General features: G+C 32.8%; 1 pseudogene; it reads right to left on the bottom strand.

The window, feature by feature from the left end:
• Window positions 1-400: 400 nt before the first annotated feature.
• On the bottom strand, window positions 401-1,063 carry LOC145058712 (dirigent protein 5 pseudogene; annotated as a pseudogene).
• Window positions 1,064-19,272: the final 18,209 nt, after the last annotated feature.

The following is a 19,272-nucleotide window of genomic DNA, read 5'->3' as shown; positions in this document are numbered from 1 at the left end:
CCGTACCCGTGACCCAGCTTAACCCATCAAGATTACCCAACAATAACCTGGACAGAATATCCCACACAACAAAAATCTTTTGTTTATCTCCTATTTTCAGTCATCATACTTAGCATACACTTCGATCACAATTAATTAATCCAACACTTAGTACAACAAAAACTAACGATTGAAACTTGCATCTGATAGAATAATCGTAATAGTCAACATCAAAAATTAAATATTATGTTCTTTTAACTTGAAACATATGTTTTAAGCTAGCATCGCGGCTGAAACTGCACATTGCTATCATTGGTAATTATTTTATAGTAGAAAAGATAGGAAAAAAACAGTAGATAAAATTCCTTATCTTACATTGACAAGAACTCTATAAAGATAATTATAATATATTACATTGTGACATCATGATCGAAAAAGAAACACTACCATGCATACTAAAGCTCTTTAACATTTAAATATTTTTATATGATCAATAGGAATCGTCTGATCTAATAACACTCATATAATTTGATATCCATTTGAAGCCTAAAATAATAATCACCTTGTACAGAATCAGTACGAAAAGTAGCAATCCCTCGTGCCATGAAGAAATCACCTGTGCCACCAACAACAGAAAGATCCCTTGTTTCCTCACCCATCATATCTGCACCCATAATGTTAAGTGTACCTTTATACTCACTAGAATTGAAAATCAACGTGTAAGAAAACCAGGCATTATATGTAGTCTTCATATCGTAGAAGTAAAACCCTTGGGCTCGAGCCACAGCGGGAGATAAGAGGTGATTATCTTTGGTCATGGGGTCATCGAAGACCACAAGCATTCCATGGTCAAACTTTCCGAGCTTTGTATGGTTTGCAGTTGCAGCTGACGTTGCATTAGAGGCATTTGTGCCATTGAAAAGGATGTCGTGGTAGTAGAGAACCAATCTCTTGCATGGGTTCTTTTCATTCAGTTTTTCCGAATGAGCTAATGTGGAAGAACAGTGCAGTATCAAGAATGATAAGAGTATGAAAAGACTGAATGTATGAACTGTTCGTGTCATGATTTCTAGTTTGGTTTTGTGTGCATGTACGAAATGAATTTATTTGTGTTCTATTTATAGTTGCACATGCAGATTATATATAGGTAGATTTGAGAATATACCAATGATTATATTAATATACAAATTAAGGATTAAAACAAAAATAGCATACATAAAATAATAAGTTAACAAAATGTGTTTGATTTGTTAGTACGTGTATCTCACATCATACACACATCGATCATCGATGAAATAATGTCTAATAAGTGGCTCTTTTGGAGATAGTAAATCATATACTCCATAGTCCATATATTTTATCAAGCCGGCGTCTCGCATCCAAATTCATATTCAAAATTTCGATTTTTGGTTTTGATTCAAATTCAGATTTTTTTTTAATTGTTAGTTTTGAATTTTGATTTTGGTTTTGATCAAGTTTAGTTTTAGGATCGTGTGATGTTTATCAAGTTCGAATTCATATTGGGGTTTGGATTCCTAATAGAGATTTTCTAGTTTTGATTCAAGTTTAATTTAATTTTACTTTTTATTTTTGACAGTAGACGTTGGTGGTGTTGTTATCAGGGTGAAGGGAAGGATGAAAAAAATGGGGTAGTCAATCTTTCTAAATGATATTTAAAATATGTAATCATGATATCTGCGTAAAAGTTCAAGAATACAATGTTTACAAGAAACACAAATAATACAATGTTTACAAGAAACACAAATATTTTGATAGTTATTGTCATTCGAATTTTGACAAACTACAAGAACCAATTGTATAATTTTGTTGAAAATCTATGATTTAATTTTCTTGCACTAGACAATTACTCTTTATTTATATATTTAGATTTAATTTTTATATAACTTTACTTATAAATATTAAACAATAAACCACCGCTAACAATTGTCGCGCAAAACAAAGCCTACCGTTGGAAAACGGATCTTCCACGCCTAATCCAAAACTCAGTACCCCTTTTCGTATAATCCAAATTTTCTAACAATTATTTCACAGTTATAATAATGATGATGAAAATTATATATATATATATATATATATATATATATATATATATATATATATATATATATATATATATATATATATATATATATATATATATATATATATATATATATATATATATGACTTGGTGAATATGTGACTGTTATAATAAATGAACTGTAATAAAATTCTGATAAATGTGTTATTTATATATGAATATAACTTGTGAGAAAAGTTAATATACGTTTTAATCATATGTGAAAATAACATATGACGAGAACGATGTAAACTGTAAGAAGTTTATTAAATGTTATATTCATGTATGAATCATATTTAAAGTGTAAAAAAATTTAAAATATTTTTATTCATAAGTGATTAACGAATACATTATAATAAAAATCTGATTTATTTTTATTCATTTATAAATAATGAGAACTGAAACAATAAAAAAAAATTATTTTATCTTAAAACTATATAAATATTGATCTCTATTTATAGAAGATAAAAAAAAATTATGAATTTTGATATATTTTAAATAATTTTTCGATAAAAATAGCTTCTTAAAAAGAAATAAATAAAAAATAATAAAATAATAAAAAAAACTATGTTATTATATATATTAATGTAAGGATTATCATAATTTAAAGAAACACGTTGGATTGGAAAATACACACGTATTTTTTTCCTCTTTCTGTCGGTAAGGTAGAAGGTTATATACCTAAGCTTATATATAAAACCTTATAAACTATGTAGTTTTGATCCATATATATCCAAACTAATCATGATATTTCGTTTACTATTATTCTTTAATCACGTGACTTACTAAACCGATCGAATTTATGTTTCTTTTGTATATTGTGTTTAAAAACTTAAAACATTAAAAGTCATGACCATTTATTCGGCCCTATTAAGTTTTAAATTAAAACTAATAGAATAAAAAATAAAAAAAGAACATGTAATAACTCAATCAAGCTTTCCACAAATCATTCGATATAATTTTTCAATTAAAGAACAAAAAATTTGGGTTATATTTGTTAAAAAGTATTGATTTTTTATTTTCCCTAAAAACTTCAATAATGTTTTGCAATTAAAAGATCTATAATTGATTTTTTTTTATTCCATTATTTAACTTAATTCAATGTTATTCTATTAAAAAATAAAATTAAAAAAAAATTGAATTGTATTTGTTTTGTTTAAAACTACGTCGTGTAAAAGATTTTATACCTAAACTTAAGTATATAACAGCCACATATTCATTTGTCATATATATATAAATTAGGGATTAAAATGCAAATTATCCCAAACCATAAGCACTATTCATGTAATTTACTCAAATATCTATATTTCAAAAAGTTAATTAAGATAATAATATTATGGGTTGAAGAAAGTTACAAAAGGCATATTTAAACACTTACAACGTACCAAGGTTATAAAACTTACAATTCTACTTATATTCATTTTGCGTTTTACCTTTTGCAAGTTCATGGTCCTAGAATCAAATCGGACCAGGCTTAAAAGATTCTATCAAAATAAAATTGTCTCCAAATTTATTCTCCAATTTTTGTTTGTGTAATATCCATTCTGATTTCATTTTTCTTAAAACATCAATGATGCAGTCAACTTTAATTTCTTAAATAACAACCATAATTCTTATAGATACAAACTGCATCAATTAGAAAGAAAAAAAAAACATATTAAACAGAAAATGAAAAAAGAAATCATTGTAACCATATACACCTAAAGACACAACATCACAAATGGATAAACCTACGAGGCTACGACACATGATGTTCTACCTAATTCGTAATGAATTAATTAAGTTATGATGCTCGGTGAAGTTTTCTAAGATCTGCAAGATTTGATTTCTAATTGAACTTTGAGGATCGTTTTCAAAAGGAAAAAACAAATTAGGCTTTGCATGGAATTTTGGAGCAGAAAGAACGAATTACATATGGTTTAAAAGACTAAAGATTTGATCATAAAAATAAAAGTATAGATGTGAGATGAGATCGGAGTAAGATCTTATACTCTTAGTATGGATCATAAAATTCCAATACAAATCTTACTATGCAATGATCATAAAATGGTCATAATGTTTTTGATCTAACATCATAAGATCTTAATATAAATATCGGAATCTTAAGAAGCATTTATGTTGCAACATATTAATTGTTTTTTAAGAAGAATGTATTTTTGTCTTAATAGTATAGTTTTTCTAGAAGAACTGATTTGTACATAACAATTTTTTTTTCATACATAACAATTATGCATTAAAGTATTGTATTGTACAACTCTATAAAACATAAATATTGGATTAGGTGTCTAAGCCATAACTATTTTGGTATGTATTTGACCCGATTGTGAGCATGATCTTTTTGGGTTGCCTTCACCATAGCAACTGATAGGATAAACTAAAGAGAAAGATGATTAATTATGATTTATTAATATATTATATGAATAATATATTAAAAGAGAAATCATATTGTTTAATTAATATTAGTCAAGAATTAATAAGAATTATTTTTGTGGCTAAAAGAGATTAATTAAATAAAAGAGACTGATATTGCAATTATATGATAGCTGCAATTGGGCTATGGATTCCTAATGGAAAGGGCATCGGACAAAATCTATGGGAAGCCCATATGATTTTCGTCCAAGGGCTTTCTAAGGAACTCCATGGGTTGCTTAAGGCCTAAGCAGAGAATTAGGGTTGCACCTGAAACCCTAGCAGCCCACACAAGTATATAAAGACCCGTAAGGCTCCCAAAAACGTGGCTAAGTGATCTTTAAGGGTTCTTGGACGTTTTTGGTGTTCCTCCTCTTTCTCCTAAGTCATCTTGTTGCTCATGGTGTTTGTGACTCAATTAGAGGTGCAACGTTTGAGGCACTAGGCTTTCAAAAATCAAGATCAAGAGGAATTGAGATTGTTATTGCTACATAACAATCAAGGTAAGATCCAAACCCTTTTATTATAATAATATCGATTACTATATGCTAGATCTAGGGTTTATGAGCTTTGGATGATTATTGCATTTTCATTAGACAAACTAGATCTAAGCTTTAGGGTTTGCATGTACACCATAGGATTAATGTAGTGCTCAAAACTCATCAGTGGTATCAGAGCCTAAGCTGTTTGTTTGATGTATTTGATGCTTTACATAATCGTTCAAGCTGAAAATCGTGAAAAACTGCATTCTGGAGCCTGAAATCGCCGAGTTCATAAGTGAACTCGTCGAGTTTATAGGTCTGATTGCTGATTTTGCGGGATCTTGACCTGTTTTGGCTGTGGATAATTACCATAAACGTTTTTTATTGATAAAATCTGATTTTTATTAATTTGGAGTGATTATCCTTACTAAAATAGAATATTATTGTCAAATTAATTAGATAATCATTGCCTTATGTGATAAACTTGATTTATTTGAATTATTTGATGAATTATCTTGCAAGAAATTGAATTAGGTCATATTTAGATAATCACCTAATTATTTGATTAATTGAATTATTTGTAATTTGATCTAGATAGTTTTGAAAATTTTCAAAAACTTGTCCTCAAGTTTTAGAATTTAAATTTTTGATTAAAAGTTTAAGTTTGAAATTTTAAATTCCAAAACCCTATTTCTTTGAAAAGTTCAAATTACACCTTATGGTTTTGTTAAGTTAATTAAATGTATAATTAAAAGAGAGTCAATAAATCCATAATGATATGGTTTGTATTTAATTTAATTAAAAATATAATTTTCTTAAATTACACTACATAGTATTTTAAAAATGTAAAATACACCCTTATACTATATAAAATTAAAAGTCTAATATATTATATATGTATAAGTAAAGAGTCAGTCTTACCGTTAGTAGACCTCATTCACGAAGCTGGTTTATAAGGGGTGTTTAAGGAAGCGACCTATAAAATGACCGCCATTGCGTATCCATTCTTACCCACCGCACTCTTGACTAGTGGAGGGTCATTAGCCGAACGGGTAGGATATGACGCAACCTTCCATTATAAGTATAATGAAGTACGAAGTAACTAAACACTTTTATAAATCCCCAAATCTTAGTTACTTTCAGAAAAATGTGGAGTTGGTGCTATTCCATGAAATTACACTTTGTACCCTTGCTAAGACGTTAGTGGAGCGTGTGTGGTTAACTGGCACACTAATTGAGCTCTAAGAAAAGGTGGCAAAGGGTGACTCGATGTTTGTCATAGATCGATGGAGCATGTGTGGTTAACTGGCATGTCGATTAGGTGACTGTAACATTGGGGGCACCATGTATATTTGAATTGTTATCCACAACTTGTTTATGATCCTCGGCATCCCAGTCACAAACGAAGGGCACATTCGAGATTTAAACATGTCATTGAAAAATTCAATGAATCTCAAAAAGATCTAGGATTTCAATTCATTTAAAACCTAAATTTTCTTTTCGTTTTTTCATGGTGGAAATTGGTAAATCGTCATTTACCTACCTTCAAATGTTCTGCAATTTGGATTACGACATCCCTATTCCAAATTATAGAATATTGTGTTGGGTCCTAGCCTTAATATCTCATTTGGGTGTTTTATTAAGGACTCAATCAACTAACTTGAATTTTCTCCCGTTTTGTAAATGTCAAAGTCTGACAACTATGGTCTTCCTGAATCCGTTGGAAAAAGTTTTCCACTTGAAGATGATGTTACACGATTGGATTGTGGAAATGGAAATCATTCTTAACTTCCTCCACATCTTCCAATAATTCTCCCTGACCCACGTGTTCAAAGACTTGAAAGTTCATGGTCACTCAAGCCCTGTTGGCGAAAAGACACGAAGATGGAAAGTCGATATGCGCTCATGTCTTGGATATGAAGTTACATATTGATAGATTGGAAATGTTGAGTGTCGATGTCTTGGAGAAGTTAGGTGTTGACTTGGTTATTCACTCACTTCCCGATTCATATGGTAAGTTCGTTTGAGAGTACTATATGATAGAACACGACGTGACCCTCATTGATTTGACTTATTTGCTTATTGTTGTTGAATCAACAATGATTCGGCGCACTGGTCAAGTAAATTTGTCTGGTAAATCAATATCCCAACCTTCTATGGGAAATGGCAACATTGGAAGTCCATAAAAGTTTTCTCTACGCAAGAGAAATGCTGAGTCTGAGATAGTCTCGTGTACCATTCCAGAAGAATCCACATGATTCTAATGCCAAAAGAGGGGGAATTGGTTACGAAGTTGTCCTGACTACTTGAGAGATCTAAGAGATGGGAGAATCAAGATGTATGACTCTGCTTCAGATAAAATCCACTATCTAACTCTATTAAGTTCCTATTTGTAGATTCTTAATACATGATGTGATAAGATTACATTTTGATATTTTATAGGATCGAAAGGAAGCTTAAAGGAAGAAGTGAGTTGAGTCTGATCGCGAAGAAATGGATTTTGATCGCATGATTCGATGATCGAATTTTTGGAGCTGCTACTTTTAGAGTTATGATAGATTGTTTAGGAATATGAAATAGCATAGTTTTCATTTGAATTTGCATTGTAAGGACAAGTTTTTCCGCACCTTTTATAAATAAAATAAATTTTGAGTTTTGTCTTTATATATATATATATATATATATATATATATATATATATATATATATATATATATATATATATATATATATATATATATATATATATCCTTGCAATGTTATTTATGAAAATTGATGCTTGTGTGTTTCTATTATAAGCAATATTAAGTGGATGTTATTGTTAGTTATGTTATTTATGGTACTGTCGTAATTTTTCAAAGTAAGGAAAGATTCCCATCGCCTAAGTCTCAATTGGATAAAATCTTGGAATCATATGATTTGAATCATGTGATGTATGGAAATCTTGATACTTAGGAAATTACGACTAATTCCTTGATCACACAAGTATGTGAGTCAAGTGAAGGACTAGAACACAATGTTGTGCACTGGTCAAGTCCACCACAAATAATAATAAGACTATTCGTCATGATTTACTAAACGTCTATTAAATATGGTTATGCTTACAAGATTAAGTATAATTCTGAATTATTGAAAAGTTTCAATAATAGGAGAACGAATAAGAAGAATCAATTAGGAAGAAAGATAAAAGTTTCTCCAATCTGAAAAGATGGAAGAGTACTTTAGTATCATGCTTTATGATCGTCTTATTGATTATGAAACAATATCACAATTGATCCCCAAGGTAAACCTTAGTGCACTAGTATGGCTAAGAAGAGGAATCGGAAATTTGTTGAAATGGTTAAATCAATAGGTGAATCATACTTCGTTCCAAAATCAAGTCTTAGAGTTATACTCCAAGATTGTGACTAGAGTGACACATCTTAAGAAGTTTTTAACACACTCATCAAATGTGGAGTAGAAAAATGTTTTTCTTACTCTTGCGCATTTGAAATTGGTAAATTGTGATGTCTTGGATAAGACATAGACCAAATAATACTAATTGTGTGTAGTGTTTGTCTTGATATGAATCCGCACTAACTCCTGAATATTTGGTTGTCATGAAATGTTTCTTGACAAGAGAATCTTATATGTTAAGAGGTTAATAGGAGTCTAAATGATCTTGAAAAGGTTCCAAAACTAATCAATAGTAAACTTATTATTAGACACTAGCGCACGACTTGAGGTTTGTAACCTATTGAGTTGACAAAATTTTATTTCTATGCCATTCTAGTAAAGTTACTTATGCATATGAGTTCTACGAGTTCTCAATTGACTGCATAAGGGCAAGCACCTTGTTCAATGAAAGTAAGTTGACTAGTATAGGTGAGCTGCTAAATAACTTGGAAGCAATGGTGGGACACTTGATGGCAAGAAATTAAGAATGAACAATTCTGTCCATAAGAGTTTGGATTTGACACAAACATTATCTTATGATTATGGTTATGACAAATTCACATGGATAAGAGCACATACACCATAAAATCTGAGTGTCATAAGGTTTATCTCCTTCATTAAAATGATTGTGAGGAAACGCTTTCACTAGGAAGATTTTAAGGAGTTAGCTGTTGTGTAAATTGCATTCTCAAATTCGATTATGATTACGGCATCCCTCTTCATAGTTCGAATTATGAGATTTGACAATTAGTTTAAACATTTAAGACTTATTGCTATAAGTGCTGAAATTGTTTAGACACACATATAAGCTATTTAAGGAAAGGTGATGAGGTTGAGAAGCTTAGACAAAGACTTATCGAAGAAGGTCGTATTATAAATATGAACGTTAGTAGTCAATAAGTATTGATTTCTAGAAGTCCAACTGTTTTCTGAATACGTGTCAAAGCTAGTGGGAGCATAAGTGTTATGCTGGTATGGAGATAATTATCATGTTAGTGGGAACATGATTATTATTTTAAGTGTTGCAAGTTATCAATATTAATTATAGAAAACAAAGTTTCAATTTGCAAAGGTTGAATAGTTGTATTGCTATGATTAAGGGAGAGAATATTATACTTCGTTTCGAAATCTAAAAGCTTGGATCGAGAAACTTTAATCAAATTTAGTCAAAAGACATATACGGATGTTATGTTGAAAAGATTCAACTTAAAAGGATTCTATATATGGCAATATCATAGCAAGGAATTGGTAAAGTATCACATTTTTCATTATGAATCGTGTGTCATACGCTTCGGGTATAGGATCGATTGCATATTCTGTAATATTCGACTGTTCTAAAATTTTCCAAATGCCTAGGGCATTAAGAAGGAAAAGGGACTAGAATTAGATTTGACTAAAATAATTAAACAATTGTCAAGTACAATCTAAGGTTCGCCAAGGATTGGTCACTTGTGGACAGTTGGAAGTATAGTAACGAATGGACCATAATGACATTATTATGATTAGATATGATTCTATTAATAATGAGTTGTCATATGGCAAATATGGAAATGTTTCCATATTGGGAGTTGGATAGCGAGAATCTATGTCTAGATTAGAAACTTTTATGCAAGAAGGATGTTCAAAGGAATGTACTTTGAATGTGAGACTTCACATCTATGGAATTTTCTTGTAACAATCGCCAATAGAGAACTTTGTAATTTCATTCGCAAAGTCTTGGTGACTTTTGTGCAATAAGATTACAAAATGATCATTGCATAAAATGTTAGAATCTAACATATTCTAGTAGTGGCAAGAATTTGGTATTCTTACACTAATGATAAGGATTCGGAGTTGTGAAATTAGTATCATTGGAAATGTGTTAAATTGATCTATTTCACAAAGTAAGGACCATAAGTAAACATAGTGTACATGCTTGGTGCATGAGACAACTGTTGTTATAATTCAAGTAACAAGTTGATTACCCGAAACAATGAATAATGAGTAATCAATATGGTGATTAAATAAAGGTGTCTTATTTATACTTAAAAGTTTGGGGCCATATGGGATTAGTATTATTCTTGTGTTTCACTTTGCATGTTTTGACTTCCTAAATAATACGATTATTCAAACCATCCACAGTCGATCATACTTTGGAAGTAGGTATGAAAGCAGACTATCATGAATCTGACTGTAGATTGTGTAAAGTGTTTTAGACATAGAAAAAGTTTGATGCAGGGTTCATGAGTGCTCCTATAAGATTAGAGTATTGGATAAAACCCACGCTCACTTGGATCGCTTCATGGATTTTATCACGAGTGATTGGTGAGACGATTGTATCTTATATTCTTAAAAAAGAGACGTGTGAGTTTTATTCTGCAATTCGATTGCACATTGATAATATGTAAATGCACCAGGAACTTGGTGTTATAAAAAATATTGTTGTGTCTAATTTGATGAGTAGGTACAACCGAGCGTTGAGTCAAAGTTTATCTGTTCCTTTTACCCAAAGTGGGTTAAAAGCGATATATGTGGGCCCCTCGATGATTTAGTGATGACACCTTAAGCGTTTGGCCAAGTCGAGACTGAGTTGATGTGTTCAATTGTAGTCTGCTATCAGTTGTCATAAATCAGAAATCGGGAAACAACGCATGAATAGAGAGTATGATTAAAATCCATGTCTCAGTTCATACAATATTTAGAATGGAGGAATATATGATCCCTTATCTAAAGGACATGTTTCTGATAAGATCAGAGTTCGACAACGGCTTTTGAAAGCTACGATTGTTGATTAGGTTCTGAAGTCATACGCAATATAGTTATTAGACTTATCCAAGTGAGAGACTATTGGATTATGTGTCTAAGCCCATAACTATTTTAGTATGTACTTGACTTGATTGTGAGCATGGTCCTTTTGGGTTGCCTTCACCATAGCAACTGATAGGATGAACTAAGGAGAAAGAGGATTAATTATGATTTATTAATATATTATATGAATAATATATTAAAAGAGAAATCATATTTTTAATTAATATTAGTCAAGAATTAATAAGAATTAATTTTGTGGCTAAAAGAGATTAATTAAATAAAGAGGACTGATATTGCAATTACATGATAGTTGCAATTGGGCTATGGATTCCTAATGGAAAGGGCATCGGACAAAAATCTATGGGAAGACCATATGATTTTCGTCCAAGGGCTTTCTAGGGAACTCCATGGGTTGCTTAAGGCCTAAGTAGAGAATTAGGGTTTCACCTGAAACCTTAGCAGCCCACACAAGTATATAAAGACCCGGAAGGCTCCCAAAAACATGGCTAAGTGATCTCTAAGAGTTCTTGGACGTTTTTGGTGTTCCTCCTCCTACTCCCAAGTCATCTTGTTGCTCATGGTGTATGTGACTCTATTAAAGGTGCAACATTTGAGGCACTAGGCTTTCAAAAGTCAAGATCAAGAGGAATTAAGTTTGTTATTGCTATATAACAATCAAGGTAAGATCCAAACCCTTTTATTATAATAATATCGATTACTATATGCTAGATCTAGGGTTTACGAGGTTTGGATGATTATTACATTTTCATTAGACAAACTAGATCCAAAGCTTTAGGGTTTGCATGTACACCATAGGATTGATGTAGTGCTCAAAACCATCAATAAATTGTTGTATATAGAGAAAAATTATTGTATACGAATCATTTCCCTTTTTCTAGACGTGGAAAAATAGGGTAATAACATGTCAAAATTTGTAATTATTTGATATAGGTTGGGTTGATGCAAAATTAAAAACTGACTATATTTTTAAACAACTCGTGTATTGAAATATGAACATAAAATTATATAATACTCTAATTTCTTAAAAGAAAAACTATGTAGGTGTTCCTTCACCTAAAATTACACTTTCGGTAACTTTCCACCAGTTTAACCTTTTCCATTCCACCAATTTAGGCTAAGTTTGGCGTATTAACTGAAAAGCTAGCTGATAGCTGAAAAGTTAGCTATTAAATAAAAAGCTAGCTGATAGCTAAAAAACTAGCTGATAAAAAATAATGTTTGGTAAAATTAGCTGAAAAGCTAGCTGATATATATAAAATTACATAATAGGATATGTAAGAGTATGTATTTCTATAATTAATTAAGAGGTGTATTTGGAAAATTTTAAAAAACTCCTAAAAAGCTAGTTTAAGTAGTTTTTCAAAAAGCTAGCTTATAAAATATATCCAAACCCTTTTATTACCAAACACCACAACATAAAAAACTCGAAAAATAAACTAGTTTATTAGCTAGCTGTGACACGCCAAACACAACCTTAACATTTTCCACTCATTTTCACGTTAACTCGTTTTTTACTTTACGCAAGTAACACGTTAAAAAAAAAGTTAAAAACGTATGTAACACTTTAGTAAGAAAAACACATGTAAAACTTACGAAAAAAACGCATGTAACATGTAAATAAGAAAAAACATATGAATCAATTTCTTCCTGTTAACAAAATATAAATAAATAAATTATTTTTTAATTTTTGATTATCAAAATCCAAAATTTGAATATGAAATGTATATTTTGTCAAAAAAAAAAACATAATTACATGAAACTAATCTATTTAAGAAATGATGATCATTTGTTAATACGTCTCAAATTTGATTATAAAAAGATAACTTCATATTTCTGATTTGTCCTTTTTGTGTAAGTTTTTGTTTTTATATCTAATACTAGGCTAGGCAAGTCTAAAGGCATCCTAACGTCGTTATGCATTATGTAAGAATACAATATTTAATAAATGAAGTTGTCATGCTTAATATTACTTAAACATACAAAAATGTGTTGCTATTTATTATATTTATTAGTTTAAGTGAATTGCTAATTAGTATGTTATTCATGTACAGAGCAAGAAAATAAACAAGTATGTTGCTATTTGTGAGTTGAAAGGTAAAGTAACAACAACAAAGTAATTAAATTAAAGTAGATTATTGATAATCTATGTATTTTCCTATGAATCGGACTTCATTAGATTAAGCATATAAATACATAATGATACAGGCCATATGGGTCGATACACAAGAGCATACATACATTGGGCTAAGCTAAACTATACAATACCAAGTACACAAATACATATCGGCTAACACCCCCCACAATTTTATTGGGAGGGGAGTTCCAAATGTCCAAACTAGTCTTGAAATCATTGAAGAGTTGTGTCGGAAGGCCTTTGGTGAAGATGTTGACATACTGAGAGGAAGTAGGCACATGAAATACTCGAACGGCGCCACGAGCAACCACATCACGAACAAAATGAACATCTATATATATATATATATATATATATATATATATATATATATATATATATATATATATGTGTGTGTGTGTGTGTGTGTGTGTGTGTGTGTTTCTTGCCATGGTGTTGAAATGGTTTTGATGTCATGTAAACAAAACTGATATTGTCACAATAGACAATAGTCGCTTTGGTAGGAGGACAACGAAACTCACGAAGCAAATTACAAACCCACAACAAGTCTTTGCAATGGCATTAGCAACACCACAATATTCTGCCTCTTCACTAGACCGTGAGATGACCCCTTGTTGCGTAGAGGACTAGGAGATGAGATTATCTCTGAGAAAAAACACAATAACATGAAGTCGAACGGCGAGAGATTGGAAACTTGCCCCAGTCTGCATTCGAGTAGACACGAAGGTCAGACGAGGGGGAGACATGAAGTTGTAAATCGTAGTCCAGAGTCCCTCGAAGGTAGCACATAATGCACTTGAGGGTGTGCATGTGTGGCTCATATGGGTCATGCATGAATAAACAAATATGTTGTACCGTAAAAGCAATGTTCGGACGAGTGAAAGTAAAATACTGGAGTGGACCGATAAGGTTGCGATAAAGAGACAGGTCGGTAACAGGAGGTCCAGTGGCATCCAACTTATGAGTAGTCTTGGCATACATACAATTTGGATTATACTGAAGCATATGAGCTCGCTCAAGGATCTTGGAAGCATACTTTCTCTGAGAGAGGAAGAGACGTGAGGGGAGCGTGTGGCTAAGACCCCAAGAAAATAGTTAAGGGGCCCAAGATCGGTCATGGAGAACACTCGGTTGAGCAAGGCGATGATGAACTGAACAAGAGTCGTAGATGATACAATCAAGAAAATGCCGTCCACATAGAAAAGAAACCAGGTTGTGTCAACTCCATGATGGTAAATGAAGAAAGACGAGTATGTAAAACTATGGTGGAACCCCATACGTAGAGCATGTTTAGAAAACCATTGATATCAAGCCTGAGGAGACAACTTAAGGCCATATAAGGATCGCTGAAGATGGAAAACATGATCTGAATGTTGAAGGTCATGAAAATGCAGGGGTTGATGCATGTATACAGTATCTCGAAAATGACCATGAAGAAACGTATTCTTCACATCAATCTGATGAATAGGCCAATGTCTGGAGATAATCAAACTGAGCACGGTACGTATGGTTGTCGGTTTAACAATCGGACTAAAAGTCTCATCACAATTGTGTTGGGTTTTATATGAAACTATACACTAGATTAAGTTAATGAAAGCATTCAAAAATTATCCTAAGTGTACATGCACCCTAGGATCTAAGTTTTACTATTATAGCAACGTACTTTCAAATCTATGAAATTTGAACTATCATAAGGGATATGATTACTAACCTCTCAAGTATAATTGTATATACTTGTTGCACTTGAAGATCTCGAACTTCTTGCAACCACTTGAAAGGACTAGCACCCAAAGTAGAATTTCTCTAATGGCTTACACCCAAATGACAAGACCCTTAAAATATTTAGGAGAGAGAGGAGAAAGGCTAGAGAAATCGTAATTCTTGACCTATGGAAGAGTAGGAACCAATTTTACAAAGGCCAGAGGGTTCCTTATATACCTGACGTAGCTAGCAGGTTAAGCAAATTTGAATCAGTTAAATAATCATATTTAATCCAGATTCACATCATTTGCTTATTTTGCTACCAGGATTGATTCACATCGGTGTTATGAGCTTTTGGTTAATTTAAGTGCATAAAGTTTAGATCTTGAAAGTTTGTGACCTTGTTATGGATAAAGATGGAAACTTTATCCATCTAAACATCATTTTGATTCAAATATGATGGTTGGAGACTTAGACTTAATGGACTGAGTTGAAAAAGATGCACTTTTGGACCCCTTTGAGACTTAAAGACTAGATCTTGTTTGTTAGGACCATTCTAATGGATAAAGTTGGAAACTTTATCCATTATGGAGCTATTATGAACCATAAAAATGTGATGTCTTATTGGGTTAAGAACTTACGGTTTTGGACATTAAGTACTTTATAGCCATGCAAAATCATAAAGTTGGAAACTTTATGACTTAGGACATCATTTTAGGCTTGGATATGAGTTTTGAACGTAAGGGATTAATGGAATAAGCTCTTAATGGAGTTTTAGGATTGGGTTGCATGCACTGGGAGTACTTGGTGATACGTTGTACGTACGCAGTGTGACAACCCGATATTTCTCTTTTTGATAAGCCATTCAATTCAATCAAAGTTAGACTCGTTTCTGCTATCTTTTAGCATTGTTTAGGGTCTGTTTGAGTGTTCTAAGCTTAGTACAATCAGGGTTTGGGTTTAGGGATGAGTTATTTAAAGCCATAGGGTTGCTTTCGGGCCAAACACTCCTTCAAGAGGAGTGTACGTCCGTACACCCATCTATGGCCGTGAACTCTCACCTATATAAATGATACTTAGTCATTTTTTCAACATGTTTCACACTTCCAAGCCAAGAATTCGGATTCTCGCTCAACTATCATCAAGTTTCCCACTTAGATCTTCAAAGATGTAAGTGTTTCCTAACTTGATTAGTTGCTACATTGATTTAACTAGTGAAGGATCCGTGTTTTCATTCCATGAATTTCATATTTGGTTAGATCTTCATCTTTCACCAAGAACACACACTAGTTCTTGGTGGCCGTGAACCCTCATCAAGCTTCCAAATCGTGAGTAACTACTTCCTATGCTTGTTATCTGCTAGAAACACTTGTTATTCATCTTAAAATCGACCATCTTAGCAAGAACATGAAGGGTGTACGGCCGTAAACCCTTGTACGGCCGTACACACCTCATAGGGCCGTAAACCCTTGTTAATGTTCATATTTGGCCTTAAACTTTCCTTAAAGCTAAGCATGCGACCAAGAACACTTCCTTGATGCTATATAGGACCTTAAAACACCTCATTTGCATACTTCTTCATGAGTGTACGGCCGTACACTCATGGGCCGTGAACCCCAGGGCCGTATACACGTTAATGTGGCCGTGAACCTCCCTTATTCAATCATATGTGATTTTAACACTTAGTTTCAAGTGTTTCCTAGTCCCTAGAGTGGTTCCCTATCATAACTAGTTGTTTTATACACTAATTTGATACATATATGTGTTATTATATGCTAAATAGGATCCATTTGTGTTAGAGACTTCACTTGACACTTAGCATCCTACAACCGATCTTGCATTCTAATCACTCACTACAAGTGAGTTCATATCCCTGCAATCAACCTTTAACTGTTTTAAATGCTTTTAGGGGGAATACAAGTTAAACACAATTAAATTGTGTTAGTATAAACATTTATATACTTGTCAAATATCTCATTTCAAACTCATTTTCAAACTACTTTTAAAACATTGTTAGACTTTATTGTAAAACTCTGTTCTTTTTATAACTACCTTTAAACTCTTTTTCAAACTCTTTTCTTTCATAACAATATTCATTTGTGTATTAGTGTATAAGTATGCTTTAATGGACTTAGGACTATTGTTGATAACCTTGACTCATGTTCCTTGTTTGGTTGTGGGCTTAGGGTAGGATACACTAGTCCGACTGTCGATTAACTCATAGTTATACATGCTAAATACATATATGAATATAAAATTTTATCTTTAAAAAGTATACTTAACTCAATTGTTCAAGCTAAACAATTGACTCCTTTCTATAAGTCGAGAACAAACTAAACCTGCTAGTAGACTATAATAGGTATAGTTTAGAGAACATATACAAAGAACGGAAGAGAACATATACATATACATCTACATATACAAAGAACGGAAGAGAACATATACATATACATATACAAAAACAGGAAAGAAACTATACATATACATATATCTATACAAGTACAGAAAGAACATGATAATTAGAATGTGAAATACTACTTCATGATACAACAATACATTGTTGTATCACATTTGTAACCAGAGTCTCCTGGAGGGAGAGTGGGCATTGTGTGTATAGATCTATATGGGACAGACACTCCTACCCTACCCTCATGACTATCAGAGATCTGCAAAATAGTCGGAGCAGGTGCACTCACTGCTCCTCCCATTCTCCTTGGACAGAAGGCCCTCTTGTGGTCCACTTGGTCGCAGAGAAAACATAACGGGCTTGCCCCTTGAGGACAATCCCTGCTTACATAATCAATCATGCCACACTTGTAGCAACCCATACCCCTGGAATGACAAAATCCATCGTACATTTTCCCGCACGTGCTGCACTAACACCGGACCTATCGGCCACTCAATCGCTAATCTAAAGTCTTGGGTCTCTTCCCCAGGTGCTCCATATCGATCTCCCACTCACAAAAATATATAGTGAAAGCTCCAACGATATCCCATAACCTCGGCATGGATCGCTCCCAACCGCTCATCCAAGATCTCCAGAATCTCCTCCCTAACTGAACCAAATATCACAGGAGTTTGCTCCAGAATGTCACGGGTAATCTCCAACGAGATGAATTCGAGCATCTGCTCGCTAATCGACACTGTACCTGCACTTGAGCCGGAACCAGAGCTTGAACCTCCTCATTGAGTGCCTGTCACCAAACTGAAATACAACATGCCAATGATCAGAACCTACCCAAAAATCCTCCTCCCACAGACTTCTTAGATTCTCCAATACTCTCCTTATTCGAGTATGGATCTTGTACTTTCAGTAGTATGTGTAACGCCCGTAGATCCTCTCTCTAGCCCTCATTTTCTTCATACATTTCCCATTCTTTCTTCGCTGTACTCTCTCTAGCCCCGAACCCCCCCCCCCCCCCCGAAAAGCCTGGTGAACCTCCCTAGCACGAGGCGGAAGCCCCGGAGTGCTCAACGGCTCCGAGAAGAAGAGCTTTTCGGCTCGGGAACACTGCTCCAAGCAAAGCCCGGTTTTCTATAAAACCCACTGTAAGTGAGCTACGCCTACACTATTTTTTAATATAGCTTTTATTTAATTATAGTAACGTTATTAGGAACTTATAATAAGTACTTGAGTTATTAATATGGGTTATATAAGTATTGTTTAACGCTTATATAATAGTAATAATAGCTAGACTATTAATTAGTCTCGGCGAATAATAGACTAAACTCTAGTGGTAATAATACTAGGTTTTGTCGAAGGAAATTATTTTCTTTAAAAAAGCGAAGTGATGTCTGAGTTCGGAATCACCACCTTTTTCAAGTGAGTGCATTGTCCCTTTCATCTTACACATAGATATGAAGTATTTTATATAAACTACGTGTTATGTGTGCATATTATATGTATACTTGCTATCTATGCTGGATGAATGATTTTATACAAGGTTTATATTATTTAAATTGTATATGTATTTATATCTACATAATATGTTGGGTAAAACATGGGTAGATAAAATATGAGTTGGATGATGAGTAGAGAGGTGATATAGACCAAGAGGTAAGGGTGAGAGGTGGACGATGTGAGAAGCCTTGTCCCTAAATGTTGGCCTCGTCATCTAGCAGAGTATGGATGACAACCACAGACTATTCTAGACAGCCCAGTGGAACACTAGCAGGCTCACAACCTGTAGGTGTTGTGAATGATGTGCTCACCGGTGTACTTTAAAAACCCATTGACATGTATT

The sequence above is a fragment of the Lactuca serriola genome, chromosome 6 (genome assembly GCF_051521515.1).
Source record: "Lactuca serriola cultivar US96UC23 chromosome 6, Lser_US96UC23_V15, whole genome shotgun sequence".
NCBI lineage: Eukaryota > Viridiplantae > Streptophyta > Magnoliopsida > Asterales > Asteraceae > Lactuca > Lactuca serriola.
This window is presented reverse-complemented; position numbering and strand designations above follow the sequence as displayed.